At 42.5% G+C, this 19,796-nt stretch overlaps 1 pseudogene across 1 annotated transcript; it reads left to right on the forward strand.

The window, feature by feature from the left end:
* Nucleotides 1-15,546: 15,546 nt before the first annotated feature.
* On the forward strand, nt 15,547-16,171 carry LOC309555442 (annotated as a pseudogene). Its single transcript has one exon. The product of its transcript is annotated as an uncharacterized misc_RNA (transcript).
* The last annotated feature ends 3,625 nt before the right edge of the window (nt 16,172-19,796 follow it).

A 19,796-nucleotide genomic window follows, 5' to 3' on the forward strand; every position in this document is an offset into this window, starting at 1 on the left:
ATGGGCACTAATGAGGCTTCACTAATTGGCACTAATAAGCTGCATTGACGGGCACTGATGAGGCTGCATTGATGGGCACGAATGAGGCTGCATTGATGTTTTAACGTTACATCAGTCCATTTCAGGCTGAAACTTAATTGTATTTGTCGTATCATTGATTGTGTAACCCCCACTCCCATTGCTTCCGATTTATTTAAATTAATTGTAAGGTTGGACATAGCTCCGTATTCTCTAAATTCGGATAGGAGATTTGGTAATGATATCACTGGGTTTGTTAAGGAAATCAACATATCATCAGCAAACGCTGATATTTTATATTGAGCTTGTCTCTCTTTAATCCCTGTGATATCCTGATTTAGCCTTATTTTACACAAGAAACGTTCCAGTGATAATATGAAGAGTAAAGCCCCGTACACACGTACCGATGGTCGGCTTACAAATGTTCCTCTTTTCTCCCCGGGATGTCGGTGTCTGCTGAAAAGTGCAAAGACAGCACAAGGACAGCACAAGAATTTTGTCCGCCGACTGCAGAAGTGATGTCATGTAATGGTTAACTTTCCCTGTGTTTTCTATTTTCTGAGCATGCCCAGTCTTGCAAATCTGCGGTCTGTCGGCCGAATTGTGTACTGACAGGCGAACAATCGTCCGTTCTGGTGTCGGCATACAAATATTTTCATGTTTGCACGAAAGACTTTTGTCCGCGGATTGTGCGCAGACATCTGTCGGAGGCACCATACTAACACGCGTACAATCGGCAGATCCTTCGTCCACCGACGTTTGTATGCCGACGATCGGTACGTGTGTACGGGCCTTAAGGGCGAAAGGGGGCAACCTTGTCTAGTCCCATTCTGAATCTGAAAGTCTTCAGATAGGATACCATTTGCCTTTACTCTTGCTGTTGGATTTGAGTATATTTAAGTAATCCAATTAACCACCTCCCACCCGGGCCATTGTAAATATACGGCCGGGTGGGAGTCTCGTCCTTCTGATCGGACGTCCAATCACAGCCATCATGTAATGTCAATACAGCCGTTGTAACGGCTTCGATCTCTTCTCCTCCTGACAGATCCTGTCAGTGAGGAGAAGAGGAGAGGATCGATTCTGCAGCAGGGGTGATCAGTGAGTATTTCTAATTACTCACTGATCACAGGGGGGGTCTGTGCTGGTAATCAGATGATTGATTACCAGTGCAGCCCTGGGGGGAGGGGATGCCACTAGAGCCACCAGGGATGCCCACCCATGACCACCAGGGATGCCCACCATGGCTACCAGGGATGGCAAACAGGGCTCAGAGAGCCTGCCAGTGGTGCCCCCCTATCAGTGCTGCCCACCAATGCCCTCTATCAGTGCTGCCCACCAGTGCCCGTTATTGCCATCTATCAGTGCCGCCCACCAATGCCTATCAGTGCCCAACAGTGCTGCCTATCAATGCCCATCAGTGCCCCCCATCAGTGCCGATCAGTGCCGCCCATCAGTGCCACCTATCAGTGCCCATCAGTGCTGCCTATCAGTGCCCATCAGTGCCACATATCAGTGCCCATCAGTGCTGCATATCAGTGCTACCTATCAGTGCCCATCAGTGCTGCATATCAGTGCCACCTCATCAGTGCCACCCCATCAGTGCCCGTCGGTGCGGCGTCATCAGTGCTCATCAGTGCAGGAAAAAACGTATCTATTTACAAAATTTTATAACCTAAACAAAAAAACTTTTTTTTTTTTTTCAAACTTTTCGGTATTTTTTTATTTGTGCACCAAAAAAGAAAAAAAATGGCGGTGATCAAATACCACCAAAAGAATGCTCTATTTGTGGGGAAAAAATGACATAAATTTGGTTTAGGTACAGAGTTGCATGACCGCGCAATTGTCATTCAAAATGCAACAGCGCTAAAAACTTAAAATTGGTCTGGGAAGGAAGGGGGTTTAAGTGCCCAGTATTGAGGTGGTTAAACATAACGTCTTTTTTCTTTTTTTAGGGATACAAACACTTTAAAGCATAACACCACTTTTGTTAAGAAAAAAACATTCCCCTCTGGGTGATCTATGTACATTGCAAGGATTATAACAACCTTTCTTGCAGATTCCTACCTGTTGTTATTCTGAAGAAATCCCCCTCCTATTTGGCTACCTGGAGAGAACAACACCAGGTAGCCATATTGCATTGCATTTTCAGAAAATTACAGCGGCTGCAGATTGAAAGGGAAAGGTGATTTTTATTACATTCAATTACAATATGACTTGTGTTGCAATTGTATACACTATATTATTTTTTCTATATTTGCTATTTTTCCCCCATAAAAATGGAGTTTCCCTTTTAAGCTTTGATAATAAAACATGGAAGCTGATTGGTTTCTATGCAGAGCTACGCCAGAATTTGCACTCTCCAGTTTTATTAAATCTCTCTCATTGAGTCCCTGAAAGGTTTGATTTTAGGCAATCCCACAAATAGTGAGATTCACTATTTGTGGTGGAACGTACAATGTTGGGCACAGCTTCTCCGGAAGGTATGAGGAATAGTTGGAGATACAGTATACGAGCTTGCTTAAGGCTCCGTTCACATATTGGCATCCTGAGTCGCGGGCAGATTCGCAGCGATTCTGCCCGCGATCCCAAATCGCAGCAAATCACGGTATGCCCGTGCGTTTCCTGTCACTTTCAATACCACCCCAAACATGGCGCGATTTGCCACGATTGTCCCCCGACGAATTGCGGTAAAATCGTGCAAACAGAATCGCGGGACGCCTGTCGCCCAAAAGAAGTTCATCTGTTTTGGGCGATGGCCGTCCTGCGATTCTGTTTGTGTGATTTTTTCGCAATACGTCAGGCAACAATCGTGGCAAAATAGCGCCATATTTGGGGTGTCATTGGAAGTGACAGGAATCAGGGCCAACTTACTGAATGGGCGCGCTGGGCAGTTGCCCGGGGCCCCACCTGCCAAGCGACCCAACCCCAGCCAAGCATTAGTCCCGACACCCATGTGCATCCCGTCGCCGAACTTAGCAGGTGGCAAGCGCCTGTCGGCCCTGAGCTGCTGTCAGGCCACTTGGGCCGTGGAGGGGGAGCCCACAACTGCAGGAATGCCTGTCCACCTCCACGGGAACAGGCACACACAGGACAGTCGAGTCTGACTCTTATCCATGTGTGTGTTCACCGGACCCAGCCGCCGAACTTGGAAGCTGTCCTTAGCCTGGCACTGCTGTACTAGTAAATATAGCCTTATCGATAATTTGCATTTTTATTCTCATGGATGATTGTGTAGGCGGGGCCCCAGTGCACTGCATTGCCCGGGGGCCTATAATGCTCTTAAGATGGCACTGACAGGAATCACACAGTTGTGCCGAGATTTGCCATGATTCAGGACAAGGACGCCAATATGTGAACGGAGCATTAAGTTGTTGTAAACCTCTGAAATGGAAAATTAAAAAAGCATATCCTTCTTTAGTGTGTACTTTCCTCTATCCAAAGCAGCAAGTGTGATTTCTGTCTCCTCTCTCATTCTTCTGCTATCTGCATGAGTCTCTTCTGACAGTCTTTGTGGACAAAAGACTGTCCTGGGAGATGTTCTTGCCCCCCCCCCCCCCCCCAGCACACAGCAGGTGATGGACAGCCTCAGCTGTGCATGTTTCCCTATGAGACTGTAAGTGTGTCTGGGGGTGGAGATGTCCATTCCCTCCACTCGGGTGTCAGATTAGGCTCAGCTCTGTACTCTATGCTATGCAATGTGTGACATCAGATCCCTACTCCCTGCCTTCTGGAGCAGAGAAATGCTGTGTAAAATGTGTGTTTTAGGAGGCTGCAGAGGAAATAGGGCAGCAGATAAACAGGTACAACATATGAAAGAGGATTTTCTTCATCTATGTGTATCATCTGAAGCTAGTCACTTCTGTGAGTATATGCAAGGGTTTACAACCACTTTAATTTGGACCCAGTATCATCCAGTAAGTAATTAATAATGCGACTCCTGTGTGCAGAGGCAGGGCGCGAGACTTGTGTCAAATGTAGTATTTTAGCCTTCTCAGAGTTAAGAAAATTGAGGCCCAATTTAAATTCCCTAAAGAAGCATAGTTCTGCCTTCTGCTGTTTTTTGAGAACATGTTTATATGAAAGTGACAGCAGGCCTTTGTGAATAGGTTCCCCTAAAAGGAAGTATTCTAATGTGGTCAGGGAGTTATGGGCTGTGGGGTCCAATATTTTGTAAAGTACAGATTGCTTGTGTATATCGCCATTCATCTAATATCATATCATATTAACTTGTTTTAAACTTTTTTATTTACGTTTCTTTAGTTACTTCCTGGTTTCTATGCCTAGGCAAATGATGTCATACACCCTAGGAGTCTTCAGGAGGAGAGGGGAGGAGGAGGAGGAGGGGTTTTCTCAGCACACTCTCCTGCATGCATACTTCAGCTAAGGGCAGGAAGTAAATGCTGTATGAATCATTTGCCCATACCTAAGATGGCCATGGCCAGAAATGCTAGGGGGTGTTTTTTCAAAGTGATATCTAACCAAAATAAAGCATGGAGACATGGAGCGGTCAGCAAGTGGTTTAGGATGATTTTAAAATACTCAGCAAAGTAAAACCTTTTGAACTATGAATGGTAATCTTGTCTCACATGTAGATAACAGACCTCAGCTTTCCAAATCATTATAAAATAGTTTTATTACTATTCTCACCTCTGTGACTTTGCCTCTTTCCTCTCATTTCACATCCCCTTCTATACTCCCTATCTGACCAACTTTCTTACTTTTATTACCCTTAATCTCTTCTTTCCAGAGATTGCTGCGTTGCAGATTTCTTCTCAACATTATGCTAAGCCTAGTACACACAATGAGAAAATTGGACAAAAAATACCACTTTAGGGGCGATCGTCCGATATTCTGATCATTAGCACATACAGTAGCTTTCAAGAGCCGAACATGACAGTTAATGAGAAATTATCAGAAGGGACAAGCACAAAAATGTTTTTCACGAAGATTTGTGTGTAATTAGTATAGTATTTGTACTAAAAAATTGTGTGACCAAGACCACGCATGCACGGAAATGAAAGAATACATTGCAATACAATTCAACATATTACATCACTTCCGAAGATGTATTCTGTCGTATTTTTGTATTTTAGAATTTCGAATTTTCATAACTTTAGTAACCTATTGATTTTCAATATGAAACTAGCAAGCAAAAAATAAAATAAAAACGGACGATCATTAGTCTGATATTCTTATCATGTGTACGAGGCATTACGCTTCTGTATCAGTACTGCTGGGACTTCATCATACCTCCCAACTTTCTTAGCAAAGAAAGAGGGACACATTTTTGTACAGTGTATGTAGCCAAATGGCACACCCCATGTACACAGATTCCAAAAGAATAAGAAAAAATGATTGGCTAAATCGACATGCTTTTTTGTTTGCCTCTATTATATAGTGTATTAAAAAAGAATAGCGCACACATGCAAAAGAAATTACCAAATTTGAAGACAATCCATAAATAAAAATGGGGATTGTGAGCATACAAGGTTTGTATTTAATCAGCAACAACCACTGTATGTCATTGCTGTGTGCCTATTACATTGTATGAAAAGGGGTAAAAAAACTGCGCAAATGGTGTGAAAAATTAATTATTATAAATACATTTTGAATATATAGTGATGAAGTGGGATTTCTCCCACGCTGTCAGCTGCTACACAAACGTGGAATCGTGATAAATAGTGAACAAAGGGGATGTAGCGCTCGACAGAAATATATAAATAAATACAAACATGTGAACCATATAAACCATATAGAATGATTCGTGCAATAAAGTCTCTGGTGTCCAAAGCAGGTGTCCAAAGCAATTAGATAATTGACAGCCAATATGGAAGACACAGTCTTGATAGGGTGGTTTTCTTAGCAAAGCCTTCACCTTCACACGATCACCCAGTGGAATAACTATATGAGCCGCTAACCAGATTTAATGGACCCCTTGATTATAGGGGGTCAAATGCGCTGTGTACTCCAGTAAGGAACTCTAATGCATCTTGCTCCCATAAGTAGAGGTCATCACAGCCAGAGTCAGTGCCATAATCAGAAAGCCAAGCCATATGCAGGGATGAAAAAATAGTCTCATGGTGCAGTATCTCTTAGCAATCAAGCATTTATTTAAGATAAAATGCACTTACTAGACAAAAAGCAGATAAAAGCCTTCAATAAAATCGTTTGCTGGGGATGGGAGACGCCGCTCCACGCTGCGTTCCTCAGACCTCAGACCCGGATGTGTATGGTCTCACGTTCCCGACGTTTCGTCAGTCAAGGCTGACATCATCAGGGGATCATGTGACCATACCTTGCTACACATACTTTATGCAGATCAAGTCAGCACCTGCACCAATCACTTCCTTGATGTGTATTCCTGAACGGCCCATGCCACGTGGCTTGTAAGTTCAGCCCCTATATTGTATTAGTCTCTATAGACATGCTGGTTTACTATGCTCCCTTACGGCTGCATATTCGATCTCTCAAACCAATCGATGCTGCATACTTGTGGCCGATATGACAAATTGCAACATAGAAAGTGCTATATATTATAATCAGATTCTGGAAGTGGATGCAGGATTGGCTTTTAAAACAGAATTAAATTACAATGGCATAGTGCATATTACACGCAAAATAAATAAATATACATCTTTATTATCCTAAAAATATACTAAAATTTGACTAAAATTGATTAAAATTTTGTTAAAATTACCTGGAATAAATCGGATAGTAAATAGGACTGGGAAAATTAAATTGAGTGAATGAGATTAAAAATTTGATATGTAACAATTTAAATCAATGTCAAGGTTCATACCTGCCGGATGCAAAGTATTCATTTTATAGATCCATTCGGTTTCATTCATGGAAACCATCTTTGTCATATTATCTCCTCTCCAATGTTTGTCCACTTTATCTATGCCACAAAAAGACATCAAGGTGGGATCCTCATTGTGGTACAGGCGAAAGTGGTTGGAGAGGCTATGTTTGGGGAACCCGTTTCTCGCGTTTTTTATGTGCTCATTGATTCTAACGGATAATTGTCTGGTCGTTCTCCCAATGTATTGTAACCCACATGGACAAGTTATCAAGTAGGTTACATGGGTGGATCTGCAGGTTATGAACTTTTTTATAGTAAAGTTTTGTCCTGTGTCTTTAGATTGAAAATTGGTTATTTTTCTCGGATTTTTCTTTGCAATTTTGCATGCGTTGCATCTTTTGCATGGAAAAAAACCTTTTAAATCTAGAAAGGTGGCTTTTTTAGGTGGTGGATCTGGTATGTTAGGGGCCAAATTGTGCCTTAAATTTTGGGCCTTCCGATAGATAAAGGTGGGTTTCGGTGGCAATATAGTATTTAAGGTTTTATCTTTCTGCAAGATGGCCCAATGCTTTCTGATGATACCTTCTATCTGTTTATAGTCTCTATTGAAGTTAGTTAGAAAGGCTAATTCGCCCTTAGTGTCGTTTTCTTCAACCTCCAATCACAAATCCACGTATTTTATAAATAAAAATTAGTAACAATTTTAATAATAAAAATTGGTTTTAATAAAATTAATTTTTATAGATTAATTTATAACGAATAAAGATTTTTAACATGTAAACAATATAAAATTGTGTAGTAACGCCACCCCAAATAATTTAAAAAAAACTTCATTTAATAAAGAGTTATTTAATACTGAGAAACATTAAACTATTTACACATGTACACAAATTTTAATAAATATAGCATATAGTATTATTACAAGCTATGAGAGCTAACTGCTATTAAGTTAAGGGAGAATGTTCTTATAAACCAGAGTTTCGCACAAAGATTTTTTGTTGCTTGTAAAGTATAATAATACTGCGGGGACACGGAGTTACTTCCGGTTTCCGAGTAGAGCCTATGGGCGGAGATGGGCGGAGTGCAGAGCGGCAGCTCCGGCATATAAGATCTGGGCTAGACGTGTGACTCCACCTCTGAAGACGTCTAACCAATGACGAAACGCGTTAGGTGGAACGCACGTAGTGATGTCATACGTACTCGAGTGGAACGCAAGTCGGAACTACCGCTCTCCACTGTCTGAGCACACGTGTATGACGGTCCTGTCCGTTTGGCAGTTATTGCTTGGATTGATCACGGTTTTGCCTCACCTTTTGCTGCAATTTTGAATTTTGGATGTGTATGACACCTGATTGTATTCACCTATTGGAGTTTTTTTATGGATTTTTACCGTTGAAGTGTGCGGGGTGTGTGCAATAAATTTTATTGGAAAAACAATACCACACTATCCATTTATTCCCCCATCACGGCTTGTGATTGGAGGTGATTTACAGGGGAAGCACATCCCAGGAATTGGTTCGTGATTAGAGGAGACACATCCTATGGTGGAAGTCTAACCAGAGTGGCTGTCTACACCCAGGGAGAGTGAATCCGAACCTGGAAAGGATCTTCTATTAAGCACGTATGGTTCTAATGTCATACGACATATAGGACCCACAGTATCTGGTGAGTGGGCAATTTATTTATTTTTTCACGGTGAAGGAAGCACTAAAGAAGTCAAGAAAGAAGCACCAGCACTTTAGTCATCTTTAATTGTGTTTGGACTTATTTTTATTCAATTTTTATTCATTTATCAATTGATAATTTATCACCATACACTGGATGGACTTTTTTTATGAGAATAATTAATTTTTACACTATTTATATTTATCAGTGCAATTGATTTATTTATTTCAGGTATTTTTTAGTAATATGTGTGTTGTATGAATTTCCACTAGGGAACACATAGCAAGCACTATAGGTATCACAAATATATGGTTTATATGGTTCACATGTTTGTATTTATTTATATATTTCTGTCGAGCGCTACATCCCCTTTGTTCACTATTACATTGTATGACCACTAGATGGCAGTGTTACATTTGTGAGTTCATGTTTTGTCTATGCCTCAAAAAAGTAATAAAAAACGAGTTCCTGCTCCGAACGAAAGCAGTGTTCAGTGAAACAACAGACTGTCTACCTGTACTTTGTTTAGCTCCAAAAGGTTATATCTAACAGGTTATGGGCCCAGGACATGTTACAGAAGCCCAGGATATAATACAGATTACCCCCGGATATAGCCAGATACAGTGAGCTAAAGCAAGTAAGTGCAGGAGACAGCAACAGAAAGACGAACAGCAGAAATGGCTGCTGCCATCCCCTCAGCGAAGTTTTCCATTGCAAATCTGACAAATCAGAACTACCAATCTTGGAAATTCAAGATGAAAATGCTGCTTATAAGAGAAGGTACGTGGAAATGTATAAATGAACCAAGACCTGGACAGCCCACAGAGGAGTGGTTAGACAGAGATCAGAAAGCACAGAGCACAATCTCCCTGTGCATAGATGATGATCAAATCATACATATATGTAACTGTCAGACTGCTAAAGACATGTGGGAAGAGTTACAGAAAGCACATGAAAGAGTTAATCTCAGCAATAAACTGTATTTAATCAGAAAGCTCTATCAGACTAAGCTACAGAAAGACCAGGACATGCAGGACTATATAAGACAGACCTTAGAGATGGTGGAGAGACTGAGAGGGATTGGAGAAGAGATAAAAGATTTCCATGTTGCAGCGCTGTTATTAAGTGGACTTCCTGAAAGTTATGAGACACTTGTCACAGCACTAGATGCACGTCCAGATGATAATCTGATACTGGAATATGTTAAAGGCAAGCTTGTGGATGAATACAAGCGCAAAACTGAAAGCATGAGTAATGTGAGTGTGTGTTCAGAGACAGCTTTAAAGACAAAAATCAAAAATAAACACAGTAACGTGCAGCTAGAAAAGCGGGAATGCTTTGTGTGCAAGAAACCAGGACACCTAAAAGCAGATTGTAGAATCTGGAAAGCTAGAATGCAAAAACAAAGTGCATTGCAACAAGCTAAGAATGTCATAGAAACAAAGGAGTATGCATTCGGATCCAAAAATGGTGTCACCTCTGTGCAAGCATGGTGTGTGGACTCAGGTGCTACAAGTCACATGACAAATGACCGAAGTTTCTTCACTCAGCTTGATGAAAGCAAAACAGAAGGGATAACTACAGCTAATGGACAATTTATGAAATCAGTGGGAATAGGAGATGGCTTTCTATACTGTCCTATCTCTCCAGATATCACTAAAAAGATCCATATGAGGAATGTTCTGTATGTGCCAGATCTTGAAAGCAACCTTTTGTCAGTAAAGAAACTCACTAACCAAGGCAATGTAGTCACATTTCAGGGTGACAGTTGTATCATAACAAAAGGGGATTGCTTGCTTGCAAAGGCTAAAATCATAGATGAACTGTATCAGCTGAACTGCAGTGAAATGGTTAAAATAGCCAAAGAGGATAAACATTCAAACTGCATCCACACTTGGCACAGACGATTGGGGCACAGAAATTCTGATACAATAAAGAAAATAGTTGAGAATAACTATGCAAGTGGTATTAAGATTAATCCATGTGATCACATAATGATTTGTACCAGCTGTATTAAAGGAAAAATGGCAAGGACACCTTTTCCCAAGCAGACCAACAGCAAATCCCAAAAACCTCTGGACTTAATACATTCAGATCTTTGTGGTCCAATTAAAACTATGACTCCAGGAAAGAAAAAGTACTTCCTGACCTTCATTGATGATTACTCCAGATATACCACAGTATTTCTACTTCACAATAAAGATGAAGTGCCAGAGAAATTAGAAGAGTATCTCGCTCAAGTAAACAATATTTTTGGCGGAATGCCCAGAGTACTACGAACAGATAATGGCTCAGAATATACAAGTGGTAAAACACAAGCCATTCTCAGGAAGCATGGAATTATGTTCCAGACAACAGTTCCATATAACCCAGAGCAAAATGGAGTTGCAGAAAGAATGAACCGCACACTGTGTGAAAGTGGGAGGAGCATGCTATTTGATGCTGATATGCCAACTACATACTGGGGAGAAGCTATCACAACTGCATGTTATCTTCAAAATCGTTTGCCGGGAAAAGCAACAATAAAAACTCCATATGAACTGTGGAACAAAAGAAAACCAGATTTAAGACACATCAGAATTTTTGGAAGTAAAGCCTATGTACACATTCCAAAAGAAAAACGTACAAAATGGGATGCATGTGCAAAAGAAGGTGTACTTGTGGGGTACAGTGAATCTCAAAAAGGATACAGGATTTTACATCAAGACACGAACAAAGTAACAGTCAGCAGAAGTGTGATTATTGATGAAAGTTCTGTGTGCTCAAAGTTTGAACAACAGACTCAAACTTTTCAAACTGAGAAAGAATCAACATCAGTCACTCAAGAAAATAAGGGAAGTGATACAGAAATAGAAATAACTGCAGAAGAATCAAAAACTGAACCAGAAATACCTTCAGTCAGAAAATCAACCAGAATCAATAAAGGTGTTTCAGCTGAACGTTTATCTTACATCAGTGGTGTATTTAGGTTTTGTGCTGCCCTAGGCCGGACTAAACCCGTGCACCCCCTAATTTAACTACGACCCACCCCTTCCTGTGAAGGCCACACCCCATTATGTTTCAGACCCGCCCTGTCATCTGTAAACCACACCCCTTCCTCATTAGGCTCCACCTTTTCCTTTTTTGAGCTCCATCTCTTCCTCTCTGTACCTTAAAAGTGGGTACAAAGTGCCTACTTGTATATTTTGTGGTTTTGTATGGGTACGTCATTTCGCAGGAGCGCTCCTGGGGCAAGCTTGTGCTCCTGGGGGCCCCCGCTAGGCAGCGGGGATGCCAATCCACAGGGCCGGTGGCTGCAATTGCCGCCGGGCCCCCGCGATCGATCCACACTGAGAGAGAAGAGCGGTCAGCTGTTGTACACGCGGCAGACTGTTGTTCTCTCTGAAATGATCACAGAGCGCCTGTGATCCTCCTATTTAGGATCGCATGTCTCTGTGGTCATTTCACAAGTCCCCCCCCCCCATACAGTTAGAAAACACCCCCTAGGCTCACATTTAGCACCTTGATCACCCCTGGGTTAACCCCTTCCCTGCCAGTGTCATTAGTACAGGAACAGTGCATATTTTTAGCACTGATTACTGTAGTAATGTCACTGGTCCCCCCAAAAGTGTCAAAAATGTCAGTTAGAGGTCCCATCTGTCCGCTGCAGTCCCACTAAAAATCGCAATTGCCGCCATTACTAGTAAAAAAAAAAAATGAATTAAATGAAAATGACATTTCTCCTAGTTTGTAGACGTGATAACTTTTGCGCAAACCAATCAAAATACACTTATTGGGATTTTTTTACCAAAAATATGTAGCAGAAACCAAATTGGCCTAAAAGGATAAAAACATTTAGATTTTTTTAATTTTAATAACAAAATTAATAAAAATTGCAGAGTTGATCAAATACCACCAAAAGAAAGCTCTATTTGTGGGGAAAAGTACATCAATTTTTTTAGTGTACAGCGTCGCACGACTGCGCAATTGTCCGTTAGTAATGCAGTCCTGAATTGCAAAAAATGGCCTGGTCATTAAGGGGGAAAATCTTCCAGTCCAGAAGTGGTTAAAGCTTGGAGCACTTTGCAGTACATGAACTTTCCCTGCCTGTGAACTGTTAAATGTGTTTGCATTAATTTCAGCGTGCATGGAGCACTTGTGTACATGCTGAAACCAATGCAAACTCATTTACCATTTCACATGCAGTGAAAGTTCATGTACTGCAAAGTGCTCCATATTTGTTAAAAATATATTTACTGCAAAAATGTAATGGAATTATTAATTTATAATTGTAGCAATAGCAGTGGGTGGTAACCTAAAATTGTGATTCCTACCTGCTGTTGGATGTCCTGACCTGGTTGGGGGTTCCCTTTTCCTCCTCTCTCTCCTCCTCCTCGACATAGATAGACCCGTCCCGGGGAGAAGTTAGTCCCTCTTACACGCCACGCGGAGGGTGGGTAGGTGGAGCATTTGGCTCCGCCCCCACCCACACATTGAGGTGCATCCCGTCTGGCCACTCACTGCCGCTCTATGGGGGCAACAGTCCCTCCCTCCCTGGCAAGTATGTACGCCCCTCAGGGCTGGGACAAGGCCATCCAGCACCCTGGGCAAAGATGGCAAACTGCGCCCCCCCCATGTGTATTCACAATTCACATCTCGGTGTCAGTGTGACACCCGCTGGGAGTGAAGGCAGCTTCTCTGTCGTCTTGTCTCCAGTCATGTGATATGTCACATGGTAAGACAGTCTGCCCTCACTCTATAGTGGCACTGTGCTGAGACAAAGGCATTTAACGCAGTTCCGGGGAGGTTGCAGTGTGGCCTTATTTACTTGAACAGGTTGCCTTCAGCAGATGTTAGTGCATGCTGAAAGTGACGGGCGGTATAATTCCTGCCACTGCTGCAAATCAAAATATTGCAGCAGTGGCATCTGTAAACCTCTAGCTGCTGCCTCTGGCAGGAGTGATAGGGAGCTGTATTATGAGGCTCAGCAGCATGTTTTATTGCCCGCCAACCGCAAGTGTAAATGAGCCCATGACTAGGTTCACACTGTTACAGGTGGTTGCATGTGCGGGACAGCGTGTAAATGGCACCAATTCCCGCACCCACAACCACCTGCAGGAAAAATTCCCTGCTCTTTTACAGATGCACAAGGCTGCCATTTATTCTTATTGGCACCCCCACACATCTGAAAATGCAGCACATTTTTTGGTGCGGGACACTGCATGGTGCTTTTGCACCATGCGATTTCCCTTCGGCTGCATTTTCCTAAAGGTGTAGGGACCTGTTTCCTGCAGATACAGTAGTCCATTTAAATGAATGTGCTGCTGTGCCTGCGCAAATGTGAGTCACAGCAAACACATTAGTGTGAACCTGACATAAAGGAAAATACATACAGCAAGGTGCCTCCAACATATTTTACTTAATAGCACAAAGTCACTTTATAAAATACCTCTGCTGAGTACTCCCCTATTTATCAATCATATACTGTACACAGTGCTCAGATGAAAAGAGCAGAACATCACTGCATTGTACCTGTAATTCTCAGAGTTCTTGGGTTTAATCTGGGCATCTTCTATCTGCTTCTGTCCCCATCTGAGTGTCAGCCTGCCCTCCACCTGCATTGCTTTAGTATCCTTAGCTCTGCCATGAGTCCCGACATTTTCTTCATCTTCTGCCAGCCTCTATCCCCGCCCACTGGCCCGCCCACCATGTATAGCACTTCCCTAGACCATTAACTACAGGTCTGATAGGAGGTGGGCGGGGACAGAAGATGCAGAAAACGTCGGGACTCAACCTGGACACAGAGCTAAGAATTCTAAAGCAATGCTGGTGGTGGGCGGGCTGACGATCGGGGACAGAAGCAGAGAGAAGATGCTGACACTAAACCCGAGCCCTAAGCATGCAAAAGCCTTGCAGGTGGTGCTCACATTATCAGCACTTCACCTCCGCTGCGCCCTCCCTCCCGCCCACCCCTTGTACGAGCCCTGACGCGGCGACGCCCCTTCACTAAAAGCTGGAGAGTGGAGACTGTGTGTGTGGGAAGAGGCGGTGACAGGCAGGCAAGGACCAGGGGAGCAGACAATGAGGCGGGACTCGGCACGCAAAGTGACGGGAGCACTGCAGACGGGCCTCACAGAGCTTACGAGCTTACCGTTTTTTTTTTTTTATGCGAGGGCAGCGGCTTTTTTGCCGCCCCCCCACAAAGTGCCGCCCTAGGCCTAGGCCTTGTCGGCCTAGGCCAAAATACAGCAGTGTCTTACATAGCTCACAGAGCTGTTCAAACTGAACCAGGTTCATGGAAAGAGATGCAGAAACTGCCAATGCATGAGAAACAAGTATGGTATAAAGCCGCTGATGAAGAAATGACATCACTCAAAGATCTCCAGACATGGACACTTTCAGAGCTACCTCAAGGTAAACATGCCATAGGATGTAAATGGGTTTTTAAAACTAAATGTAACTCTGAAGGGGAAGTCTGTCGGTACAAGGCAAGGCTGGTTGCTAAAGGTTACTCACAGAAGTTCGGTGAGGACTATGATGCTACTTTTGCTCCAGTTGCTAAACAAAGTACTTTCAGAACACTAATGACAGTGGCTGCCATGCATACAATGATTGTGAAACATCACGATATTAAGACAGCTTTTCTTAATGGTGATATTGAAGAAGAAATTTACATGTCACAGCCAGAAGGATATTTGAAAAAGGGACAAGAGCATCTTGTCTGCAAGTTGAATAAATCTCTTTATGGCCTTAAACAATCAGCTCGAGCATGGAACCTGAAGATTAATCAAGTTCTACTAAATGAAGGATTTACAAGAAGCAAAGCTGATCCGTGCCTATATGCTAAACAAGTAGACACTGAGTGGATGTATCTGCTAATTTATGTAGATGACCTGATCATTGCTCACAAAAACGACAATGAAATTGCAAAGTTAACAAGAGTACTCAACAAGCACTTTGAAACGAAAGACCTAGGTGAAGTGACATATTATCTTGGAATTGACATCCAGCGTGAGAAAGATGGAAGTTTCCTGTTGAATCAGAGTGCAAAAATTGAATCTATTCTTCAGCAATTCAACATGTCAGAGGCGAAAGGAGCAAGCACACCTATGGATACAGTCTATCCAAAGTTAGAAGGAGAAGATGATCTTCTCACATCCAATGAACAATACAGACAAGCAGTGGGGGCACTTCTCTACATTGCAACCACTACACGTCCAGACATTGCAGCCAGCATGTCTCTTCTTTGCAGGCGAGTTGATAAACCACGTCAAAGAGACTGGAATGCGATCAAAAGAGTTATGAGATATCTGAAACAGACAAAAGACTTAAATTTGAAACTATCAGCAAGTGGTGGTTTAAACCTCGTGGGATATGTGGACTCCGATTGGGCAGGTGATCACAGCACACGCAAATCCACAAGTGGTTACTTATTAAAATTGGGAGACAGTCCTATATCATGGTCCAGCAAGAAACAGATGTCAGTGGCATTGTCCTCTACAGAAGCTGAATACATATCTGCAGCATATGCCAGTCAAGAAGTTGTGTGGTTACAGCAATTACTCAAGGATCTTGGAGAAGCAACATCAGAACCTACCGTCTTATTTGAGGACAATCAGGCTTGCATTAAGCTTGCAACAAGTGAGAAAATTAATGGAAGAACCAAGCACATCGATGTCAGACATCATTACATTCATGACTTAGTTGATCAGAAAGTGATTGTACTTGTGTATTGTGAGTTGGAAGAAATGATTGCTGATGCTTTGACAAAGCCACTAGCTAGAACCAGATTTGTGGATCTTAGATCAGAAATGGGATTGACATAGATAGTAGTTGTTGAGTGGGGGTGTTAGCATACAAGGTTTGTATTTAATCAGCAACAACCACTGTATGTCATTGCTGTGTGCCTATTACATTGTATGACCACTAGATGGCAGTGTTACATTTGTGAGTTCATGTTTTGTCTATGCCTCAAAAAGGTAATAAAAAACGAGTTCCTGCTCCGAACGAAAGCAGTGTTCAGTGAAACAACAGACTGTCTACCTGTACTTTGTTTAGCTCCAAAAGGTTATATCTAACAGGCATTTGGTCCCACCATATGGCCATATAGTGCTCAAGCCCACCACTACGTCAAAGTACCCCATTATCAGTGGGTCCTACACTATCCATGAAAAAGAGATGAATCCAGCCTTTCTAACCCTTGGAGACAACACTCCTTGCTGGGAAAGATGTGCAAATGCACTACAGGGGACCCAGCAAGGAGTGTTGTCTCCAAGGGTTAGAAAGGCTGGATTCATCTCTTTTTTATGGATAGTGTAGGACCCACTGATAATGGGGTACTTTGACGTAGTGGTGGGCTTGAGCACTATATGGCCATATGGTGGGACCAAATCCCCATTTTTATTTATGGATTGTCTTCAAATTTGGTAATTTCTTTTGCATGTGTGCGCTATTCTTTTTTAATATACACGTCTTTTGGTTCATAGCTGCACCAGCTTTAGAAATACATGGGTATGCTCCCCCAAATTTTTTGCTTGACTATTATATAGTGCCCTTCATAATAAAATGTAATGGTTGGATGAGTTAGTACAGTTGAATATGATATATATATACAGTATCTCACAAAAGTGAGTACACCCCTCACATTTTTGTAAATCTTATATTATATCTTTACATGTGACAACACTGAAGAAATGACACTTTGCTAAAATGTACAGTAGAGAGTGTACAGCTTGTATAACAGTGTAAATTTGCTGCCCCCACAAAAAAACTCAACACACAGCCGTTAATGTCTAAACCGATGACAACAAAAGTGAGTACACCAATAAGTGAAAAGTGTCAATATTTTGTGTGGCCACCATTATTTTCCAAATTGGGCCCAATTAACCATTTTCCCTCCCTGGTGTCATGTGACTCGTTAGTGTTACAAGGTCTCAGGTGTGAATGGGGAGCAGATGTGTTAAATTTGGTGTTATCACTCTCACTCTCTCATACTGGTCACTGGAAGTTCAACATGGCACCTCATGACAAAGAACTCTCTGAGGATCTGAAAAAAAGAATTGTTGCTCTCCATAAAGATGGCCTAGGCTTTAAGAAGATTGCCAAGACCCTGAAATTAAGCTGCAGCACGGTGACCAAGACCATACAGTGGTTTAATAGGACAGGTTCCTCTCAGAACAGGCCTCACCATGTTCGACCAAAGAAGTATCAATGATAATTGATAACGTCATCTATGACGAAACGTCGTCAGGGCACGGCGTACTGACGTCATCCAATTTCGACCGAGACTGAAAGTGCGGGCGAGCGGAGCCGTCCGGCCGGCGGCTATACCTACTGCTACTTACTTCCGTTTTCTTGTAAGTGTTATTGCTTTTAGCTTAATAAATTTTTTAAAGATTTCACACTATGGGAGCTTCTTTTTTCTTTTAATGGTGATCTTTGGCAACTATTTGGAGATTGTTAAGAAGCTGCTTTACCAGTCAATATCGGTTCCTGGATGTGTGGATATCCTATGGGCTCAGTTTATTTTTCCAGCTGGTAAGAGGCGACCCCCATCAGTGTATCCTGTCTCTTGCTCCGTGTGTCACAGTGATTAGTGATCTGCACGTTTTGCTCCCTATCTATCATTATTTGGTAAGCGGCCAATCAGACTGGTGACGGTTCTACATTTCATCCTTTACTCATTATTTCTTCAAACTGCTTGATATTTAGTGATGTCCGGTAAGAGGTGACTCTAGCCAGAACACGATTCATTTCACTATTACTCATCCCTTCTTTGGTAAGGGGTACCTAATTTATTTATTTTTTCACCTATATGCACGATTCACTTAATAATAGACATTGGTCTATTGGTGGCGGTTTAATTCCACTTCACAATCCTGCTTTAGCACACTGTGGTGTTAATCCATTCATACGTTGGGTTTTATGCTATTGCGTTCTTTATTTATTTCCATGGTCTAATCATCACTGAGTTCATCATTCATGTGAGCCTAGATTCACTATCAAGGTGACAAGATCTACACGGGAGAATTTGGCTTATACCTTACCTCCTTGTGGTAAGCTTACACCCTTAAGGGGACCTGCTCTTTGAATATAACATCATTCACTGTTTGGACTTTATGGACATTCATTTCTTCCATGATCATATGACTAGCGCGACTTAATTTTATTTATCTTAGTTGGGGTGTGGTCACACTAGAAGTTGCTGCTTTACCCTTTCCTTTAGCGCGGTTATTATTCTTGTGTTATTTGCTCTCAGTACTAGTATATCCCATAATGGGGAGCAGGGGCCCTATTATGGGATATACTGTGAGAGACACCCTATTAAGGGATACGAATCAGTCCTATACAATGGCAGGGATTAGGACCATACAGCAAAGGCACTTTTATACCTATGTGCCCAGAGGGACCCCTTGTCTATTAGGACCCTAGAACTACCTCTGAGTTAACTCATACAATAGCATATATACATTAGTACCATACAGCACAAAAACTGGTATACCTGTGTGCCCAAAGGGGTCCTAGATCTATTAGAACCCTAGAATTAGTCCTATACAATGGCAGGGATTAGTACTATACAGCATAAACACTTTCCTAGATAAAACCAGTGGAGCAATTATAACCTAATGCTAAAACAACTGTTGTAATGCCTGGAGAGTAGCAGTGTTATATTGTCGGCTTATGACAATACAAAGCAGTTTCCTTCAAGCTAGCTTTTCCAACTGTTGTGGGACTGAAAATCCCAGCATGTCCTGATACTTCTACAGCAGCTGGATTTTGCATGAATCCATCTGAGCACTTTTACCCCCCTCCATTCTATGATGGGCACACAGGCAGTGGCAGAGGATGCAGCAATGCTGTGGTCTGTGGTCACTTACCTGTGCTCATCTTCCTGTGAGGAGAAGTTGCAGCAGTCCCCTGTGCTCAGACCATCCTCTGGGCTCACTGAACCCCGACAGCAGCAGTGTCAGCACTGGGCAGGCTGCGGGCTGCTAGCTCTGAGATTGCAGCATGTCCCTTCCTGCAGGACCCAGCATATCCACACAAGTCTGCTGGGCTCTAGCCTCTGGGTTGAGACTCAGTCAGGCGGCGGGAAGAAGAGAGTGATGTCCGGCCCAAGTACTGCCCCTACAATGTTGGATGTCCTGATTGGTCCAGCCAGGACCAATCACAGAATGGCAAATTCGGCAATTGTGAGTGGGAGTGTTCGGGGCACATCGATCTGCACCCAGAGGACACTCCAGAAGGCCGCCAATCAGCGTGAAATAACAGAGGCACATGATGCCAAAACCCCCACCCCTCCCACAGCCAGCAATAGGTCCAGCGCCCC

This window comes from Pelophylax lessonae (assembly GCF_965119305.1).
Source record: "Pelophylax lessonae genome assembly, chromosome: 5".
In the NCBI taxonomy this organism is placed as follows: domain Eukaryota; kingdom Metazoa; phylum Chordata; class Amphibia; order Anura; family Ranidae; genus Pelophylax; species Pelophylax lessonae.